Source organism: Lytechinus variegatus, chromosome 3 (genome assembly GCF_018143015.1).
Source record: "Lytechinus variegatus isolate NC3 chromosome 3, Lvar_3.0, whole genome shotgun sequence".
NCBI lineage: Eukaryota > Metazoa > Echinodermata > Echinoidea > Temnopleuroida > Toxopneustidae > Lytechinus > Lytechinus variegatus.
Window position 1 is genome coordinate 30,985,504 of NC_054742.1, and position 20,549 is coordinate 31,006,052.

General features: G+C 37.0%; 1 long non-coding RNA gene across 1 annotated transcript in view; it reads right to left on the reverse strand.

Moving 5' to 3' along the window:
* Nucleotides 1–16,546, reverse strand: part of LOC121410755 — a 75,860-nt gene extending 59,314 nt beyond the window's left edge. Inside the window, exon 1 of the long non-coding RNA XR_005969371.1 lies at nucleotides 16,120–16,546. This is a non-coding gene — a long non-coding RNA (uncharacterized LOC121410755). The remainder of the gene's footprint in view (nucleotides 1–16,119) is intronic.
* Nucleotides 16,547–20,549: the final 4,003 nt, after the last annotated feature.

Sequence of the window (20,549 nt, forward strand, 5' to 3'; positions counted from 1 at the left end):
TGCATCCCCTGTTATTCAAATTCAATTAAAGAAACATTAGAACACCGAAAATGCAACTAAATGATTCTTTTCTCACACAAGGTTGCTGAATCCTAAATAAATTCACAATTTTCTATGGAACTTGAGTTTTACATTGATTTTTCAAAATTCTTCATGCTGACATGTATGTATGCATAAACATTATACATAAAATTAAGAACAAAAGAAAAACTGAACTTTATGATGAAATTTGCCCATATGCTGGAAATTGAATTCCGAACCTTGGTATTTTTATCAGAATGTACTACTGTCGTCTCTCACATAATGTACCATGTCTTCTGTAAAACGTGTTTGTGATAAGTGCACTGATGGGAAAGTCAAGTGACCTATTCGATATGGTGAAATAGTCAAATAAAATGAAACACTTCGAGATAGAAATGGTTCACAGAGCCTTTTTCTTATTTTACTGCAATTTCAGCAAAATGCTATTATTTAGTATTAAGGATCATGTGGCAAGCTTTCTCCACTCTGTCGTGAAATGAGTACCTCGACATCAGTTGCTCCATCTAATACCAATTGTGGTGTATATTAATCTCCCTCATGTGCATACTCTATTGATCAGAAGTGTGATTAAAGCACTGATGACGTCAAGAAAAATCTGAGACACCACCCTTTGCTTCTGTTGAAAGAAGCATAAGATGTACATATACCCCCCCCCTTCACCGTATTCTCTTAGATGTACTTGTAAATTTTCCTACCCTTCAGTAATTCTACAATTTTTTGTCCAATCTAGGAGGTTGGGGTTTTAGGGTTAAAAACTCCCACCCCCTTGGACTCCCAAAAATATACTTTTCTTTATTGTAAAACATGTACAATCACAGCACCTTCCCTGGTGACAAAAGCCTCACATGGAGAATACCTGGGCAGATCTAAGGGGGGAGGGGTAGGACACAATACGTCGTAACTCATCATTCTTGAGTCAAACCCCTCTTTGGTCTTGTCAATCAAACAGTAGAATGCATTGAGTAGGATGGTCTGTTCAAAAGCCCTGAAACTGGTCGCAAACGGTTCCATATTTAGAACTTCATATGTAATTTGAGCTACATATAGATTGTTAAAAATATTGTCGCACGCACCACGAACCGTCCTCTCTGCGCACTTCGATGCGAAAGTTAAGTGCACTGTGTCTTTTCCACGAACCGTCCTCTCTGTTACGTTGCCCACTGTGGCGTAAATAATGAACTTCAAGAAAATATAAAGATACGAGATGAAACTTTGGAACCTGAACTTTTTAACGAAGATACTGGAAAATAATTTACTCTCCTTGTAGGTGCACTTATTGCTGGTTTTAAAAAACTTTTCTTTAAATGCGTTTTCTGCAAAAGTAACTTTCGCATCGAAGTGCGCAGAGAGGACGGTTCGTGGTGTGTGCGACGATATATATACATGTATATATATATATCCGTGAGAAAGGGATGGGATGAACAGTCACATCCAGGTTAAAGTTGGGTATCTTTTAATGTTCTGTATTGATGAAAGTACTGAAAAGTATTGTTTTTTTTCATACATGTACAATTACAGAAATGATTTGAGATATCAGGCAGCTCAGAACCTACATGTACTGTCATGAAGCTGCCTCTGGCTCAGAGGCTCAGTGAAAATATTGCTCTTCCGTTTGCCTTGCCTACAGATGAATAAAACATGAATGAGTGTTTGAAGTGGTATTAGGGATCCCTGTAGTGATCATGCTTTCCTAATTCTGAGCAGTTATATTTGAATTTGATGCAAGTGGCTATCAGACTAGCAATGAGTGTTTTAAGCCCGGGATCAAACAGTGATGAGGATTAAAGCTGATGTCCCAAGGATTGCATAGAAATGGTATTGCTAGAAAGTCGTGTTTAACATCCTGATTCTGCATAGGGTGATCTTGATAACTTGCACAATTGAAGATCCTGGATTTTACAAACGTTATCAAATATATGAATGTACACAATATTGTTCAAGTTTGAACATTATTAGCTTTCATCTTCTTTATTATGCACAAACGTGACTGTGTTTGTTCTGGACTTTCATGCATCAATATACATATACATTGAATCCCAGGATTGGCATTTATTCAACTTTAATTTGAAATATAAATGATAGTGCTTTATCAAAAGACTTATCAAATTTTTTCTCCAACACAAAAAAAAAACATTTATGAAGTCACCACAGATAAACTCAGGAATAGTGGAGAAAAAATTACGAAAAGTAATGAGCAAACAAATAGCCTCCATGCCATAAACAGAAATAGAAAAGTAAACCCAAGAAAGAAAATTTTCTTTTTCCTGCTGACAAATATCCTACTGTTACACATTAACATACAAATTCAATTGGTATGAATACGTTTGGAGAAAATAGCTTTATTTCCATGAACCAATCACTCCAAGACTTGTTTCGTAACAAATACCATACAGGACACACAAGAGTACTTCACGCTCCCATTCACTAATGTGTTAAATAACAGCTCATCAAAAATTCATCCCGCTATAGATTTTTATTTAGATGTATATACACAAGCATTAATCATAATGAACAATACAACAACACTAGGTACATTAATCAGGTACCTTTCCAGCTAAAACAATAGTTAAATGGCCTGAAACAAGACTAAACATAATTTGGATGAGTGACACGGCGAGAAACACAAGAGCTGTATTGGCGATAACAATAAATCAAACAAAATACGACAATACAGTCCAGCTTCTCCACCAATGGCCCAAATCATGAAAGAGTATGAAAGTATAATTTTTTTTGATTTATTTAAATATAAAAACATTCAGTCTATTTTTTTGTGAAATATTTAAATCAAATGTTGGGCATGGATGAATTACTCATGTGTGCCCTAAACATGTAGCTACATGCAGGCGGTAAGGCCTACAATCTGCAATCCTACCATACAATTCAGAAATTGGCAATTCAGTAAATTGATAAACCTTTTAGTACGTCCAACCTCCATTTTTCTTAAATCTTACTTCACTTTATACAGTGACCAAGTCATGGTCCTTTGAGAACATTAGGCCTACAGACTGTCAAAAGAACATGAAATCAGAGACAGAACATTTCATGAAGGTCGATACAGGGGGTCGGATGTACATATTTATGGAATTGCCCAAATGCTTGTGGAGATCTGGATGTTCATAGTGTATTAACCATGCAAAGAATTCTTCAATATTGCCATTTTCAACCATGAAAACACATTACATGTAGGAATTCATAAAAGGTTACCATAATTTTCTACCTATTATTAATTCAAATGAGATTTAAAAGATTTGTTATGAAGTGGTCAGTGAACAATTTAGTTGCAGTACAATGTGTCTATGTAATAGATCCCTCCCCCATGAAAAAAAAAATCATATCAACAACATCAAATGAATTTTTAATACAATCATTCATTGATTAATTGATTGACTTCTCTATCGAATGAATAGATAAAAAAATATGATTAAGAAATAACAGAATCACAAAATCAACACTGTATTACAAAGATGTCATGTCAGTATAAAATTTGCTAGGAAATGTAAAGTTTTAGTGGGCTGTCTAAACTTCATGTAGCCTACATGTACATACAGTAAGACTTAATTGAATCTCCCTGGTAGCTGCGAAAAAATATGCATTCATTAGCATCATTCATTGTTCTAAAAAAATACAGTATGTAAAAATGAAAATAGAGTTTATTTCCTGGTAGGAAGACTACATGAACATGTAGCTCTGAATCCCCCAAACCTATCCCTGTCAATACCCACTGCTTGTTTGGGCACTTCAATTGAAAAATTGCGTAGCTCTAGGACTCTCATGTTTGTACCAATGGCCGCAAATCGAGGCAATTTTCTTTCCTCGAACTCCACTTGAAAGCCGCTCAAGTTGAATGGCTGAGAACAAATTAACATCAATCACTGTAAGATTCTTCCACATCAATGTCTGACGCCACTTTAAAAGAAGCATCTGCTCTAAATGGATTTTGGTTTACCCAATGGCAATGCTCTTCAAGGGTAAATATCAATGAAAATATGAAAGGGAGGGGTGTCAAACCAACACATTTCATATGTTGGTAGTAAATGCACATACCTGTAGATGAGTAATCCAGGAAAGGTCTTTCAATCTTATACAGTGTACATTTATAAGGCAAGTAAACATCAATCTTACCAATGAATGAATAAAACATCAATTGCAATAGATCCGCAAGATCTGCATTGGCTACATATTATAAAGCATTTCTGTGATGATGCACAGAATATTCACAAATACATATAGGTACATTTTGCGTCACTTTCAATGTAAAAGTGATCTCAGTTTGCGGTGCAGGCCTGTATATATTTGTACTTCTTTCTTTCATCCCTGAGACCAATCTCATGAGAAAAGAACACAAGATGAAACAGTCAACAGGTCCATACATACAAAGTTTATTTAAGATCATGGATATGTGCACTTGTTTTTACTCCATGATGAGCTATATTAAATCCACAGTCAGAAGTTATGTGCGATGACACTATTTGATAAGTCATATGTAAAACCAATGAGATATCTATTCAAGCAACCATCACATCTATGCAGGGAGTGTGTGAAAGTGTGTGAGAGCCTCAGCCTTCACAGAGGGATGTATGTTGTACATGTATGTGACCATGGTCTTATGGGCTATTCCACGGTTACTCACGTTACATTTGGAGACACCTTGACTCATACTTGGAGCTGTAACTCCATTATTATTGATAGGAACTAAACATCTCCCTATCACAACATAAATGTAGTACACAGTCTGACTATCCTTTGTATAAAAACAAAACTTGGGAAATTTTATTTAATAAAATTTCCCAAGTTTATGCTCCTGGCAAATCTTTAAAATGTGTCGGTTACTCACGTTACATGATTTGGACATGCGTAAAATGAAAAGTCTCCTCATACAAGGCTTTTATGAAAGTTGATTATATCCATTTCAAAGAAGTACATTAGGGAGACAAACTTTGTACATAATTTAAAAAATAAAGAACAAATGGTTTTTACTTGGGGTGCAGATAATATGGTTACTCATGTTACATTTTGCCCATGTATGGTTAACAACACAAATGTCATTAAAAATTCAATAATGTATGTAAAATTCATTGCTAGGAACATCAAAAAGAGATTTTATACCAAAAATTGGAACAAATCGGAGCATTATTAGGGAGTAAGAGGGAAAAGTATGATTTTGCCTACTAATTATGCATAAATTAGCATAATCGCATAATACCAATTTGCATGAAATAAATTACTGTATAGTATTGTAGATTATGTCCAAGACAACCTGCGTGCAAATTTCCAACGTGATCGTGCCGCCAATGGCCGAGATCTCAAGGGGGCCTGAGGGGGCCTGGGAGGCCCCCCCCCGGCCATATTAACTCCCAAAATACCCCAGCCTAGATAGGGTTACAGGTAAGGACATTCAATGTGTTGTTCAAACACTCTTTAAAGTGTGGTTAATCGAAACCAAGTCTTACTAATGCACTCTCGCATTTTGAATACTTCTACTAATATTCAATTTTTTGTGTGATTGTATGACCACTGATATTTTGATGAACAAAAAGTCACATCAAAGAGGTGTACCCTCATTTTGCTTTTACAACTTTACAACTCACCATGAGACTTAAAACTTGACATCCCACAGAAAATGTTACCTACCTGCATAATTTTTACCGGCTACTCACATTACATGAAAAATTGTACTTTTTAATGATTTTGATAGTCATCACTGTGTCAAAGATTGTTTGAAAGAAGAGAATTCAAAATCCCACCAATTAACTGTGAAGAATTTTTCTCTCTGAAAACAAAGTCATTTTTTTCGGTTACATCACCTGAGCAGGTTGCAATATTCATCTTTGAATGAGTACTACAAATTTACTTGAAAAGCTATTGTGTATTTTAGGTAATTTGACTCTTCTTAACTTCAGAAAAATATAAAGTGGTACGTTGTCGTAATAACAAAATGGTAATAAGGCATATTTCATTTTTCACTATTTTTCTTGTATTTTGGTACAGAATGGAAGACACAATTTTTGACCATTTTTTCCAAAGTATACTTATGAAAATAAACTTTTTATTTCTTGTTCCTGAAACTATCATGCATGAAGGACTTAAATTATTAAAAAATTCAAGAAAATATTGAATTTGAATTTTTAAGCTCATGTCCACCAACCTGTGGAATTGCCATTATGCAGAATTTTTTGCTGGGGGGGGGGGGGCAGGACTCAAGAACTTTTTTAAAAAAATCAAACGCAAGGGAACAAAGCGACCAAGGTAATCATTGGGCGCTTTTGAATTATAAGTGAATTTATAGGATTTATAAGGGGATTGATATTAAGACACAAAATTGCAGATATATTTTGATTTGGCATCCGATGCAAAAAAAAAATTGCCAGCAAATTTATCCAATGAAACACAATTATATTTCACATCCTTATTATCTGAACCATTTGAGGGCACTTCAATTCACATAATTCATACACTTATGGGGAATCACCAAAATTTTAATTTTTAATAATGGTCAGACTATTTGAGGGCAAGTGACGCAACATGTATTTTCATCATCATCTTGCTGTCAATACTATCCTTTAAAGTACACACACAAAGAAAATTCACGAAACTGATGATTATAGACAAATTATATATGGATGGAAAGTTATTGTCTTTTTATACACAAATATGTCACTAAAAAGTCTTATAGCAGGGCTCGAAACTAGCGGCGGTCCGACGGTCCCAGACCGGTAAAAATCGCTGTCGGGCCAGTAGATTTTCAGAAATTGGAAGATTTACTGGTCTGACATGACCAGTAAAAAATTTCATTGTCGGGCCAGTAATTTTTCCAAAAATAGCAAGATTTAAGGGTCCGACATGACCAGTAATAAAAACCATTGTTGGGCCAAAAACTTTTCCAGAAATGGTCAAATTCACAGCAAACCATTTCCCCCGTTAAATTCTGCCATTCACACACAGAATACACACAGAATGAATCGCACGTAAGTGTTACTAGAGTACTATACAGCATGCATACAGTGTACATGTAGTCTGCCACACAAACCACATGGTAAATTCTCCACTGGCTGCACGAACGAAGCCTGGCTAAACTCTGGCAGAAATCTCTCACATAACCTTCAAAATTCAATGTTCATACTCATGAAAGGCTCTTATAATGTCCATATTTCCTAAAAATTGGAGCAACTCTGTCATTTGTAAGCAGTAAAAGGAGAAATTTTCACTTCTGTTTTGGTTCAAACAGATCGGGTTTCGGGTGATATCGTCTGAATACATAATAGCCCCACATATGCATTTATGTGTGTGTTGATACACTAATGGTAGGCCTATCTGACTTTCTTTCGTAGCTATTTTAAATGAGCCAAAAAGAAACTGATAAATTATTTATAATAGTTTTAGCTTTCTTCCTATCTTTCTTTCTTTCTTAATCTTTCTTTGTTTCTTCCCTTGAATTTTTTTGTTACTGTCTTTCTTTTTTAATTTCCCTTGTTTTCTTTCATTCACTTTTCTTTCTATCCTTTTATAAAATATTTTCTCTCTCTTTCTTTCTGATATTTTCTTTCTTTAGTTTTTGAGTCCATCCATCCTATATTCATCTCTTCTCTTCCTTTCTTTCCTTCCTTCCTTCTTTTTACCCCTTTCTTCATTCTTTGTTACTTTTTTTGTTTCTTCCATCCATCATTTATTTACCCTTTCTTTTTTTTATTTCTTTTCTCAGCCCTTTCTTTCTTACATTCGTTCCTTCCTTTCTTCTATCTGTCTTGTTCTTTCCTTTTTCCCTTTTTTTTATTTCCTTTTTTTATTAATTATATCATTTTACGTTTCCTTTATTTTTTTTGACTGCTTGCTTCCTTTCTCTCCTTTATTCTTTCATTCCTTCCTTTCTTTGTCTCTCGGTCTTTCTTTTTTTTCTTCCTTTCACCTATTCTTTTTTTTATAATTGCTTGCTTCTTTCCTTCCCTTCCTTTATTTATTTCTTTCCTTCTATCTATCATTTTACCTTTCCTTCATTTCTTCCTTAATTCCTTCCTTCCTTTACTAATTTCTGGATTTGTTCTTTCTTTCTGTATTGCTTGCTTCATTTCCTTCCTTAATTTCTTTTCTTTCTTTCTTTCTTTCTTATATTTGTTCCTTCTTTATTCCTTCCTTTCCTTCTTTAGTTCTTACTTTTTTCTTCCTTCACATCTATCCTTTCTTTCATTTTTTTTCTTCCTTTCTTTTATTCTTTCGTTCTTTTCCTTCCTTCCTTCCTTCCTTCCTCCCTCCCTCCCTCCCTCCCTCCCTCCCATCCTTCCTTCCTTCCTTCCTTCCTTCCTTTCTTTCTTTCTTTCTTCGTTTCTCTCTTTCTTCGTTTCTCTCTTTCTTCGTTTCTGTCTTGCTTTCTTTTGGTCCTTCATTTTCCTTCATTTTTTTTTTTGGGGGGGGGGGTAACGAAAGGCTAGAAGTGCGCCTTTTCTTAATGTTTTCTTTATATTTGGGGACCAGTAGATTTTAGTTTCGGACCAGTAAAAATTTGAAAAACTGGGTATCTACTGGTCCGACATGAATAGGTTGGACCAGTAGAAAAAATGGGTTAGTGTGGAGCCCTGCTTATAGATGTCGTGGAAATGCAAGAAATGAAATTATTAGACACCCTTCTCGGCCCCCCAGACTGACAATCACGCAGCCGAAAACAGACGAGAATAATGACGTCACACAATCGACGAGCTCATCATCTCTCTGTGGATCATGCACTGAATCACCTTACTGACCTGTTCGTTATCTTCTGAATTTACTGTTTTCTTCATGTAATGTGATATTCAATTTCTGTTTTCGACAACTTCAGACCAAAAGTGAATCAGAACTGTGTTCCTTTGCCTGTTTTTATTGACTTGTGAACTGTAAAGACCGATTTTGTCCACTGCAGTCGTCGTTGTGTTGCTCGACTCCAGTCAGTGAGTGAGTGAGTCCCTGCCCAAATAAGAATCTACATGTAATCAAGAACTTGAAAATCAAAGGCAGCAATTAAGAAGTAAGATCTAATAAATACAGGACTGAATAGAATCTCACATGAAAATAAAAAGAGAAAAAGAGCTGGTAGGAACGGGGAAGGAATACAATTTTTAAAAAAATCCTGAATGGAACCAAAAAAAAAAAAATCAAGAGGTTCGAACCAGGATCCCTGCACTCATAAAAAATCAACGTGCTTACAGATTTGTCCATAGACCATATCTCTTCCCCCTCCGGTTTCATTATAATATCAAACAAAGTGCGTTCGCTGCTGTTGCCTCGCAATGCTTCGGCAATCAAACTGCAATTCCAATCATTTTGCGATGGATATTGCCGTGTTTTTTTGTGGTTCCTGAACTTGCTCATAATTAAATTTCATAATTTTTGTTCAGTCGTGAAGAAGAATGTCTATGCTTTATATTGGTAATAATATCGATGTGGTGCACGCGTGATTTCTAAGTGAAAATATGCTTTGTTTATTCACGTATATTTCTTGAAAACAAATAAATTTTTCTAAGCTAAATATCGGTTACCAAAATATGTTAAATGTGCATTTCATTTACTGTTCAGAAAACTCAAACTTTTATCTATGTAATAAGACCAATCTTGAGAGGAATAAACAATTCTAAGAGCAAAAAACGCTGATTGGAAAGATCGTCTTCAATGGTCTGCTGTCAGCTCAGCTGCTCACTGCTCTTCGTGTGACGTCACTCAGCTGGAGCTAACCAGAGGACGGACATGCCATGAAAATAAGTCATTTTTGAGAGCTGATTTCTGCAAACTCTAATCACTATTAAAAAAGTGAAGTTATACAGTGCGTCCCAGAATAAACGAAACCGAGATTTAGCGATCATTTATCATAACTTAATCATAAATAGAATAGACAAATGACCTACCAATTTAAAGCTTAGAATCTCCTCTTTCATCTGATATTACTTAGGTTATTTCTTATTCACGCATGAGTGAGTAAAAACAATTTGAAGAAAGGATACCAAAAACTCATTTGGCGGGGGGTATCTGGGTTTCAAAGAGAAAACCACATTTCTGAAAAGTTCAATATCTGCTCTTTAATTTGGTGTCTCAATTAAAGAAAATGGTCAAGAAATAAAAAAGTTCTGGTCATTTGAAATAAGGCTTGTATTTCCATAATTTCATGAGATAAACGAGTTTTCACCGGTTTCCTACAGAAGCTTTCGCATGGTGAACAAAAGATTTAATGCATGGCTGATCGTCAACAAAACGGAGTGTCAAGTGAGTTTGAAAGCCAGCCTGGAGAACCTCTTCAGTTTATGAAATTATTGAAATTCAAGCCTTATTTCAAATGACCAGAACTTTGTTATTTCTTGACCATTTTCTGTAATTTAGGTATCAAATTAAAGAGGAGATATTGAAATTTTCAAAAATGTGGTTTTCTTTTTGAAACCCAGATACCCCCCGCCAAATGAGTTTTTGATATCCTTCCTTCAAATTGTATTTACTCACTCATGCGTGAATGAAAAATGATCTAAGTAATATCAGATGAAAGAGGAGATTCTAAGCTTTACATTGGTAGGTCATTTGTCTATTTTATTTATGATTAAGTAATGATAAATGATCGCTAAATCTCGGTTTCGTTTTTTCTGGGACGCACTGTATATCTGATTAGTAATACATCCCCTTTACAATGATGACCACAAAAAGTCATTATAAAATACTTTTGATTCTTCGGGTGTGTACTTTAACAGCATGTTCCAAAATTTACGATAATTTAATAAGAAATAGGAATACATTTCTTCCTGTTTTTAGACTTGTCTGAAAAGGCATCTCTGAACAGGATATGGTTTCAGTGAACAACATGTCTCAAGGAATGGTGAGTTTCTGATGAGAGGATAACAACATGTTTGCCAGCTTATGCTCCAAGCAAATCGATAGAAAGTTGACAAATGTCACAGTCTATCTAACAAACAGATATTCTCGTCTTTTTTTGCTTACATCAGTTGCCACAATATGATGTGGTTTTTTTGACAGATGGAAATTTACATTAAAACTACATTTCATATTGTTAAAGCAGAAGAGCTCAGCATTTTTCACCTCACTGCCTGAAAGCTGGCAGGTATCAAGTCATAAATGAAATTATAACCAAAACAAATTAAACATACAGTATACACACACACAGGAGATTAATTTCAAAATTCTATAAAAATCATGTATAGAGTGTCCTATGTTTCAATTATTTTTTTACAACAGATCAAGAAATTTATTTATTTATATCATTTTAATGTAATATTATCCAGGGGAGCATTTCATAAAAGGAGTTGTCAGATGTTTTATCCAACAGGACTTGTTTTATCTGACCATTACCATAGTAACAGCCAATAGCAACAACCTTCTCAGCCAATAAGAATCAAGGAAATTTGCCATATCTGACATCTTGTTGGACAAAAATTGTTGATGAAAAGCACCCCTGGAATGTAGCTATCAACATAGTAAAGTACATTGCAAACATCTAATTGTTCCCTTTGTTTGCTAATTCAAAAACTCTAAACACCATGTGTTTACCAATGCGATAAGTTTCAGTTTACTGGAGTACTTTACTTTAATTTTGAATTGAAAAAGGGAATTAATCCAGGATTTGGTTTTGGTATACCATTTTCATGGAAAGTTGGAAACTACATGTATGTACAAATGGTTCATGTATATCCAACTTGTGCAGAATGTACATTAATTGAAAATAACTCAATGAACTTATCTCACTTATGTTTCAAAATTAAAAAAGAATCCATCCCTGTGACAAATCTTCTCTTTCATTCTCACTTAAAAAATGGGCATTGAAAATATGGGCCAGGGTGACTGATGTAGGGGAGTGGTATCAATAGGAGAGATAACTCCCCCCCCCCCATTATCAAGGGTGACTGACCTAGGGGAAGAATATCAATAGGAGAGATTATCCCCTTTGTCAAGGGTAACTGACCTAGGGGAGGGGTATCAATAGGAGAGATTATCCCCCATTTTCAAGGGTGACTGACGTAGGGGGAGGGATATCAATAGGAGAGATTATCCCCCATTGTCAAGGGTGACTAACCTAGGGGAGGGGTATCAATAGGAGAGATTATCCCCCATTGTCAAGGGTGACTAACCTAGGGGGAGGGGTATCAATAGAAGAGATTATCCCCCATTGTCAAGGGTGACTGACCTAGGGGAGGGGTATCAAAAGGAGAGATTATCCCCCATTGTCAAGTGTGACTGACCTAGGGGAGGGGTATCAATAGGAGAGATGATCCCAATTGTCAAGGGTGACTGACTTAGGGGAGGGGTATCAAAAGGAGAGATTATCCCCCATTGTCAAGGTTGACTAACCTATGGGAGGAGAGATTATCCCTATTGTCAAGGGTGACTGACCTAGGGGAGGGATATCAATAGGAGAGATATCCCTATTGTCAAGGGTGACTGACCTAGGGGAGGGATATCAATAGGAGAGATTATCCCCCATTGTCAAGGATAACTGACCTACATGTAGGGGAGGGGTATCAATAGGAGAGATTATCCCCCATTGTCAAGGGTGACTAACCTAGGGGGAGGGGTATCAATAGAGAGATTATCCCCCATTGTCAAGGGTGACTGACCTAGGGGAGGGGTATCAATAGGAGAGATTATCCCCCATTGTCAAGGGTAATTGACCTAGGGGAGGGGTATCAAAAGGAGAGATTATCCCCCATTGTCAAGTGTGACTGACCTAGGGGAGGGGTATCAATAGGAGAGATGATCCCAATTGTCAAGTGTGACTGACCTAGGGGAGGGGTATCAATAGGAGAGATTATCCCCAATTGTCAAGGGTGACTGACCTAGGGGAGGGGTATCAATAGGAGAGATCATCCCAATTGTCAAGGGTGACTGACATAGGGGAGGGGTATCAATAGGAGAGATTATCCCCCATTTTCAAGGGTGATTGACCTACAGGAGGGGTATCAATAGGAGAGACTATCCCCAGTCGTCAAGGGTGACTGACCTAGGGGAGGGGTATCAATAGGAGAGACTATCCCCTATCATCAAGGGTGACTGACCTAGAGGAGGGGTATCAATAGGAAAGATTATCCCCAATTACCAAGGGTATTAAACCTACAGAAGGGGCATCAATAGAAGAGATCATCCCCCATTGTCAAGGGTGACTAACCTAGGGGGAGGGGTATCAATAGGAGAGATCATCCCCATTGTCAAGGGTGACTAACCTAGGGGGAGGGGAATCAGTAGAGAGATTATCCCCCATTGTCAAGGGTGACTGACCTAGGGAACGGGTATCAATAGGAGATTATCCCCATTGTCAAGTGTGACTGACCTAGGGGAGGGGTATCAATAGGAAAGATTATCCCCCATTGTCAATGGTGACTGACCTAGGGGAGGGGTATCAATAGGAGAGATTATCCCTATTGTCAAGTGTGACTGACCTAGGGGGGGGTATCAATAGGAGAGATTATCCCCCATTATCATGGGTGGCTGACATGGATACATGAACTTTGATTTCTCTTCCCTTTTGAACAAATAATCATTCTTAACAACTTTGCTATTGCTCTTTGCCTTTCTTAATAAATTTGATGGAATGCAACTGCTTATCTCCATGTAAATGTTATATGGTGAAGTTCAGTTAAATGACTTTAAAAGAAAATTCTCACCAGTACATTAAAATAAAATATCAATTTCTTTTTCAGTTTGAATCTTTATGGTCATTATTCATGGCTCAGCCAGCTCAGACAAGGCATTAAAAATGTATTTTGCCTGTGCATATATATATGAACCCAAAACACCTTGCTGAGTGAGAGTGAGAGACTGATGAATCACTGTAATCGGACATGAAACACTTTGTGCAAGGGTCTAGCGTGAAATTGCTGAATCGAAGATTTTAGTATGATTATAAATGAATGTGTGTGATTGCGTCTCTACAGAGTTTCCGTGATAATCAAACAGATTCCATTTAGACTCTACTTAAAGGTCAATTCCACCATAGAAAAAAGTTGATTTGAATCAATATAATAAAATCAAACAAGCATAAAACAGTTATGTACACAATTTAGTGACATACAAATGAGAGGGTCAATGATTTCCCTCACTATTTCTTTTGTTTTTTATTGGTTGAATGATACAATATTTCAAGTTTTACAGAGTTAACAATAAGGAGTAACTTGACTGAACCACAGTGTTGAAACAATGGCAATTCCACATGATCAGGGAGGGATAAAACCTTCTTTCACATGACAATGAGGAGAAAATTAGAATATATCACATTTTACAAAAGCAAAAGTGAATGAGTGATGTCATCAGTCCCTCACTTGCATACAGACCTAGCCTAGAAGACTCTGTGATAATATTTTTTATGATTTTGATATTGTCATTTTATCACAGAGCCTACTACACACGCATCATGGGACTATACCTAGCAAACTCTGTATACAAGAAGGGATTTCCCTTCATATTAAACTTTGCAACTGCCGATTGTATTTTAAACCAAAATATTATTAAATTACAAACCTTTATACATGTACACGTAATTTGTACATGTATCAAGGTATAAAAAAAACTCTAAATTATATTATTTGTTATTAAATAATCATTTTTATCTACGGGTATAAATTGTTCTTCAGAACGGCATTTCGCAACATTGCTCATGGAAGCTACATGTACATGTATGTTACAACGAAGTGGTTAAAGGGTCAAGCCTAATGTATTTGCAGTGTTTACGAATGGATACACAAGATCAGTTTGGTATTAAAGAAACCTCTCATTTTTCTTATTTTTTGTCTTAAATTTTTATACCTTTATACACATTAGGTGTAGACCCTCTAACTAATAACTTCAATTCACTGCCGATTCTATCACATGCGCAATTTGCGTTTGCGATGTTTTGGAATCGGCAGTGAATTAGTGAGGAAGTTACTGGCTATTATAAATCACCAATTTTGAGCCTGATAGAAGTGTGGAAATAAGAATATCAGTTTTAATTGTTTTTAAAGGTTGTGTTATTGCGTGTTGCACGAGTTTCTTATTTTCCCCCATAATATCCCACCTTTGTCACTCAGATTATCAGAGCGAGTTCACCATCTTGATGTTCGGGTAGGTGTAGCATAGTATAGCAGTAGTTAAGTGGAGCCTACATGAACATCACTTGAGGTAGATCATGACATAAACTTGTTCATTGAATGAGTGCTTTCTACCAGAATCCTTGCTCCGGGGACCTCGACACGACTTCAGACAGTACACTTTGTTTGTAAACCAGGGGCCTGTTGCATGACGAGATGAGCGGTACGTAGGAACGTCCTAGGACCATTCTTCCGAGATAGGAAAATTGGCGACAAATCAGTGCTTTCCATTTCACGAAGGCAATTTTGTCTTCCAAGTCCGCGACATTGTTTGATATCAATAGTTTCGGAAAATATTTAGTCTTCATTGTCACCTGAACCTTTCATTTCGGAATAACGACTTTCAATAAAATCATATATTTCAATAAATGGAGATCAATAATGTTTTATTTATTACTGATTGTAGAACTGATGTATGGAGCTTACTTTATGAGGTAAAAAAAAAGATTCACATCACAAACAGGAAAAAATCTAAATTTTCATTATTTCCCTTATTTAGAACATGGTGTCCTTTTAGAGACACCTTTCTTTGTCTTCCGCTTGGACGACAGCACGCAAATCGCGCGATTTTCATGCTGTCGCCAAGCGGAAGACAAAGAAATCAAGATGGCGACTCAAACACGGACGTACATGTAAGCTCTTCCCATCTTTTCATAACAAATCTCTCGTTTTTTTAATGAATTCTTCTTTAAAAATGAAATCAATATCACAGAAATGTTGAAAATGAAGTTGGACCCCATGTACATGTTTAAGGGCTAGATCTTTTAGAGGGAAAGTAGAATTCTCGGGGGCGAAAGTTTCTGGTTTTGTACCTGTATGTGGGGAAATATAGGAAGGAGTACCAGGCGTTATTGGGGAGTGACCATACGTACAGTATATGACTTTCACTCCCCAAAACGCCCCAGGCTACTTTTACTGCCTTTTAAAGTACAGGCAAACTTGTTAACTTTTAAATCAACCCATGAAAAACCATCTAAACTACTCCATTTACGTTACTTACCACGCTGCTGATGATCACAATTAAATCACCCTGCCCATCATGAAATGAGACAGTACTGGAGCTCGCGAGTATCCCAGCAAAACAAACGTTGGGCCGAGGCCCTCGACAGCGAAGGTAATGAAGAGAACGCCAGAAGTAGCGGCGTACAGTCCTCCAAAGTGCCGTACACAGCGTTCAAATTCAAGCTACGGAAGCAACGTTTGAATGCATCGAAATGGAACGAAGTCTCCCCCTTTCATGCCTTTTATCTCCGCTGTTTTTAATTCTCAATTTGACTGATTCGAAACTATCGATGAAAAACAATGGGGAACTGTGGCAAAATTTATCGAGAGACCTGAACCAAGTTTGGTTAGAGATGATCTCGCAACAGAAAATGCAGTCTGTGCAGAGGCGATCGCGATCGAATGCCCGAAGTTAGCGCTTTAGCGGAAGTAAAATTGGAGGAAAATATCATTTTATGTTGTTGTTGTTGTTAGCTTGGGTTTTGAGGCGCGTGTCATTCAGATATGAATATGAATATTTAGAAGGCCCAATTGTTAGACTTATTGCAAGGCGTCAGCTGCAAAAATAAGAAACCATTGGCATTGCATGAGCTGGGTGAGAAACCTTCAGCCACATAGGCCTACATGTACTAATTGCAAAGTGACGTCATGGAGTAGAATGGCGTCACAAGTGAACAAACAACATAATATCATTTGGATATCCTGTGAATATTGATATTCTGCATGAGGATTCCCGTTCTGGCATCGTTTTCATGTTTGAGTTTAAAAGGATTGTGTGTTTAACCTGTTTCAGCCTAGAACCCCGACAAATGTGTTTGATGGGTACAGCCTGAACTCAAACAGAAATACCATTCTCGTTTAGTTAGTTTAGTTTAGTTTACTCCAACGATGTTTACCCCTATTTCAGTGCTTCGACCCCCCCCCCTCTCCCCTTCCTTACGAAGACGTAAAAATGACAATGTAACGGTAATTTTATCATGGTCAGCCCCCCCCCCCCCCCGACTTCAAAACTGTTCCCTGTACCCTGCAGCTTTGGTCCATGGGCCATGGTCATGGGCTCTGAAGCAGTGGCGATTTGCATGGAATCCTGGGCCCTGACTGTTGTACAAAGAGTTACGATTGATCCGATCAATCGCAACTATGGACGGGCAGCAACGTCAACATCTATTATGCATGTTTGTTCAAAATATTTTATAGCTGTGATGTATATTCATGCATTCATTGATTTCTTGAAAATTCACTGCGCTTCTCTTTGCATAAAAAGGACATTGTGCAAATTTTTCGTAGAAAAAAATTATGACACTGATGGATTTCCATAGAGTTACGATTAATTGGATCAATCGTAACTCTTTGTACAACAGCTAGGGCCCAGATTTGTGAACCCCAAGCCGCCACCAACAATAATTTAGCCTCGATAAATATAAAGAACGAAATGAAATCAATCCTAGAAAATTATTGTCTTTTAGCTTGCATTCACCAGTTTTAGCATAACTGTGAATACTCATTAAACATTTCAAGGAGCACATTTGCTCCACAAATCCATTAATACACCACTGGTTCGAGTAGGAGAATGGCCGCTCTCCAGAGGACGTTAATGCTGATGCGGGAATCGAACCCCGAATCTTATTGTGATCTTTACTCCGGTATGCTAAAATAAACACTCCAAGCGAAAAGAAGGGCTACCCCCCAAAAAAAAAATAAACAAAAAATAAACAAAACAAAAACAACAAAAGTGAAGAAAGGGCAACCGAAACCAAACTAAATTAATTTTGTTTGATGCCACCTGTGTTAATTGATATCGTGGCATGGTACATGGTTGGCAGGGTTCGTCCTTTTTTAACACAATAAAGAACCACTAGCGTACCTACGGGGGGGGCAGTCTGCACCCCCCCTGACGAGCTTGAAGACCTTGTTTGCCCCCACTGACGAGCTTGAAGACCTTTTTGACCCACCCCCCCCCCCCCTATGGAAAATCCTAGGTACGCTACTGTAAAGAACACAGCAGCGATGATACCCCTTAGCGGAAGAAACTTGGCATTTATGTTTTCAAATATCTGATTGAATTCTTGAATAACATATTTTAAGATAACAAAAGGCATTCGAATGTTTTCAGGAATTGAATGTCAGTATACATAATTTTCAAAAATGTTTGTAGCACCTTAACAGAAAAGTGAAATTAACAAAGATAAATGGGTAATAAATTTAATAAGAATTAAAAAAGGGAATAGAAAAGAAAAAATAATAGAAGTAGAATATGTATAGCAAAAGAAGAATTAGAGCAGTTGAATAGTTAAGCAAGTAGCCATGTGGTCTGAAAATTTTGCTGTCCGTAAATAGTAGACCATGAAATAAAAAAGGAATCTTTTTGTCTATTATTCATTCCTTGGCTTTTTCATTCACTCAACATATATTTACTTTCAAACTAAAAACAAACCTGTTATAACAAACCGTGAAAATACAGATTTTTTTCTTGTAAACTATATAAAGCAATTATCTTTTTTAATCTTAAAATCTGCTAAGTAACCCTTCCCCCATAAAAGAATGATAATAATAATAATAATAACAATAACAACAACAACAACAACAACAACAACAATAATAATAGTAATAGTAATAATGATAATAATAATGATAATAATAATGATAATAAGTCCGCCTTCTGTTTAATATACCAACAGAACATCAAGTTGTGGACAATGGAAATAATAGTGATAATAATAATAATAAAGAAGAAGGAGAAGGAATGTCTCATCATAGATATTGCGATTCCAGGAGACTGCAGAGCTTGGCGTAAAGAGGAGGCAAAGATATAGAAGTATAACGACCTGGCATGGAAGCTAAGGATATGGAAGGTGAAGACCTTCCATATTACCAAGGTTTTACCAATAGTCATCTGCAAGGGCGCCGGAAGCGGGGGGGAGGGTGGCAGGGGAGGCACTTGCCCCCCCCCCAAATAAAATTTTTGGGGGGCAAAACGAGATTTTGCCCCCCCCCCCCCCAATGTGCCCCCCTGAAAGTAGAAAAAGGATAAATTATTTAAGGACAAAAGCAAACGAAGGCACTATTCTGCCTGAAAATTGTCATTTCCATTGTCAAAAATGAAAAAATTTTGCCCCTGACGGGGCAAATACAGTATCATAGTAAGCCTCGCGTCTTTCGACGAACAGTTCCTCTGTGAAACATACCTTTGATAAGCCCCTTTTCCATCTTATTACAGTGTGATAACGTTTAACCTTTTAATGAATACATTTCAGACTAATAGCGAATGGCAAATTGATAGTGGTCCACCAATTATTAGGTTTATAACTCTATGATGCTGGCTGTGTCGTCTAACAAACGCGCGGTCGCCCAGAAACGCTCAGACCGGACCCGATATCACTTCCCACTCGAAAGCAACTTGAGATAATGTTTAGACATGAAAAAAATAAAATCTGTGAAAGTGTCTTCTTGATCGGACTCATATTATCCGAGATATGAATAAAAATGTAAATAAAGAATATAAAAGAAAAAAATAATCGTTACAGTACTGCTCTACTATAAAAAAAAATCTTAAAATATTTTCACAGCCCCGTATTTTCCTCTATTCCTTTTCATTGGCATGACTGCATGGAAGGCGTTTTGTCTGATACTATTTCAGCTCATATGATATAGCACTTATGTATTTTAGATTCCAAAACTTCTTCCCATTACCTGTTACTAATCAGATCGAGATGGCAGCTATGTTCTCTGGTTCATCCCAGCTTTTGTTATTCATGGACGTTTGCAAAAATCTAAAAACAATCCGGGAGTGGGTGGGGCTGCAAGACCTAAATTTTCGAAGAAACTTAAGAGCGAGGGGGTTTGTGATGGGGGAGCTTAAAATTTTTCTAAAATAAAATTGAAGGATTTCGTGCACACTTTTGGTGAATTTTGCCCTCTCGATCGGCGGCCCCCGGCTGCGTACGGTCATGTTTGCCATCTTAAAGTCTTTAAAAGGCCTATATTACATTGGTTTGAAACAATTTCGTTTGAAATAAGGCTCGTAATTTGCTGGAACTGCGACCCTGATCATGAAGAAACACCAGTCTGGGTTAGAAGGGAGGAAACAGAAGGAGCAAAAAGAACTCCAAGACTGTTTAATTCTCAAGAAATTTATTTTTGAATGCTATTAGAAACGCAACTTTTATACTCCATTTTTACACAAAGTCCTTACCGTGGGGGGGGGGGTCCCACAGCCTCTCCCACTCGATCGCTTCGGTATCTCACACTGTCAAAAATATTGTGCCCCCTTCAGGATTTTGCCCCCAAAAAACTGAAAGTGTTCCGGCGCGCCTGGTCATCTGAGCCCAGACACAAAAGCTTTCTGGCTGTTCGAGGAGTCGAGGTGTCCTTTGAAACAATACAGAAGGCAAGCTTGCTTGGAACAGCTCATATTCAACGGAAGGTCTT